Below are 2,775 nucleotides of genomic sequence, written 5' to 3'. Positions count from 1 at the left end.
GGGCCAAATGGGCAAAAAACCCTTCCCCTCCTTCGGCCCCAAAACCATAGGTTCCAGAGCCACCACCCCTGGCTTGCCAAAGACAGGGCTGGGGGGATTTCCCCTGGCCATGGCCAAAACCTCTTTCCCCTTCGCCAGGGTCCCCAAGAGCACAAACCACCCCCTGGCCCTTGCAAAGACCAGGGGCCCCTGGGGGAATTTCTTTTGGCCATGGCAAAACCCCCTTCTTCCTTCGCCAAGGTTCCAGAAGCGCCACCACCCTGGCCTGCAAAAGAACAAGGGCTGGGGAAATTCCTGGCATGGCAGCCTCTCCTTCGCCCCAGGGTTCCCAGAGCACCACCCTGGCTGCAAAAGACAAAGGGCTGGGGGATTTCCTGGCATGGCAAACTCTCCCTTCGCCAGGTCCAGAGCACCACCCGCTGGCTGCAAAGGACAGGGGCTGGGGAATTCTGGCATGCAAACCTCCTCCTTCGCCAGGTCGCAGAGCAAAACCAACCCTGGCCTGGGCAAAGACAGGGCTGGGGAATTCTGGCATGGGCAACCTCTCCCTTCGGCCCAGGTTCGCAGAAGCAGCACCCCACTGGCCCTTGCAAAGACAGGGCTGGGGATTCTGGGGCAATGTGCACCGGTCTTCCCTTCGCCAGGTCCCAGAGCAACCAACCCTGGCTTGCCAAGAACAGGGCTTGGGGATTCTGGCAATGGGCACCTTCTCCTTCGCAGGTCCAGAGCACCACCTGGCTGCAAGAACAAGGGCTGGGGATTCTGCATGGCACTCTCCTTCGGCGCCAGGTCCCAAAAAAAAAAAAAAGGGGGAAAAAAAAAAAAAAAAAAAAAAAAAGGGGCCCCCCACCACCCTGGGCTTGCCAAGACAGGGCTGGGGATTCTGGCATGGCAAACCGTTCCTCCCTTCGCGCCAGGTCAGAGCACAACCCTGGCCCTGCAAGAGCAGGGCTGGGGATTCTGGCAATGGCGCCTCCTCCCTTCGCCATGGTCCAGAGCCAACCACCCTGGCTGCAAGACAGGGCTGGGGATTCTGGCATGGCAAACTCTTTCTCCCTTCGCCAGGTCCCAGAGCACCACCCTGGCTGCAAAGGACTCCCTTCGCTGGGGCACCTACCTCTTGCAAGACAGGGCTGGCAACTGGCAAGCCCACTCTTCCTCGAAGGTCCAGACAGCACCACCCCTGGCTGCAAGACAGGGCTGGGGATTTCCGCAGGCAACCTCTCCCTTCGCCAGGTTTCCAAGCACCACTGGCGCCAAGAAGGGCTGGATTCTGCATGGCACCTCTCCCTTCGCCAGGTTCCATGAGCACAACCTTGGCTGCAAGACAGGGCCTTGGGGATTCTGCATGGCAGCGGGTCCCTTCGCCAGTCAGGTCCAGAGCACGCAGCCTGGCTGCAAGGACGAGGGCTGGGATTCTGGCATGGCACCTCTCCCTTTCGCCAGGTTCCAGGAGCACACCTGGCTGCAGACAGGGCTGGGGATTCTTGGCATGGCACCAGCCACCCACCCTGGCTGCAGAACCAGGGACTGGGGATTCTTTTGGATGGCACCTCTCCCTTGCGGCCAGGTCCAGCCTGCTGCAAGACAGGGCTTGGGATTCTGGCAATGGCACCCTCTCCTTCGGCCAAGGTCCAGAGCACCAACCGCTGGCTGGGACAGGGCTGGGGATTCTGGCTATGGCAACCTTCTCCTTCGCCAGGTCCAGAGCACCAGCCTGGCTGCAAGACGAGGGCTGGGGACTCTGGCATGGCAACCGGTCTCTTCGCCAGGTCCAGAGCACCAGCCCTGGCTGCAAGACAGGGCTGGGGATTCTGGCATGGCACCCCTCCTTCGCCAGGTCCAGAGACCCATGGCTGCAAGACAGGGCTGGGATTCTGGCATGGCACCTCTCCCTTCGCCAGGTCCAGAGCACCACCCTGGCTGCAAGACAGGGCTGGGGATTCTGGGCTGGCACTTCTCCCTCGCAGGCAAGCACCACCTGGCTGCAGACAGGGCTGGGGATTCTGGCATGGCCCCATCTCCTATCGCCTCCAGAGCAAAACCACCCTGGCTGCAAGACAGGGCCTGGGTGATTCTGGCTGGCAACCTCTCCCTCGCCAGGTACAGAGCACCACCCTGGCGCAAGAGCAGGGCTGGATTCTGCATGGCACCTCTCCCTTCGAGTCCCAGCACGCACCCTGCTGCAAGACAGGGGGGATTCTGGCATGGCACCTTCCCTTCGCCAGGTCCAGAGCACCACCCTGGCTGCAAGACAGGGCTGGGGATTCTGGCATGGCACCTCTCCCTTCGCCAGGTCCAGAGCACCACCCCTTGGCTGCAAAGACAGGGCTGGGGATTTCTGGCATGGCACCTCTCCCTTCGCCAGGTCCAAGAGCACCACCCTGGCTGCAAGACAGGCTGGGGATTTCTGGCATTGGCACCTCTCCCTTCGCCAGGTCCAGAGCACCACCCTGGGCCAAGACAGGGCTGGGGATTCTGCATGGCACCTCTCCTTCGCCGGGCAGGTCCAGCGGCACCACCTGGCTGCAAGACAGGGCTGGGGATTCTGGATGGCACCTTCCCTTCCGCCAGGTCCAGAGCACCACCCTGGCTGCAAGACAGGGCTGGGGATTCTGGCATGGCCACCTCTCCCTTTCGCCAGGTCCAGAGCACCACCCTGGCTGCCAAGACAGGGCTGGGGATTCTGGCATGGCACTCTTCCTTACGCCAGGTCCAGAGCCCAACCTGGCTGCAAACCGGGCTGGGGATTCTGGGCATGGCACCGTTCTCCCT

Source organism: Pomacea canaliculata, linkage group LG1 (genome assembly GCF_003073045.1).
Source record: "Pomacea canaliculata isolate SZHN2017 linkage group LG1, ASM307304v1, whole genome shotgun sequence".
Classification (NCBI taxonomy): domain Eukaryota; kingdom Metazoa; phylum Mollusca; class Gastropoda; order Architaenioglossa; family Ampullariidae; genus Pomacea; species Pomacea canaliculata.
Note: the sequence above shows the minus strand (reverse complement) of the source record.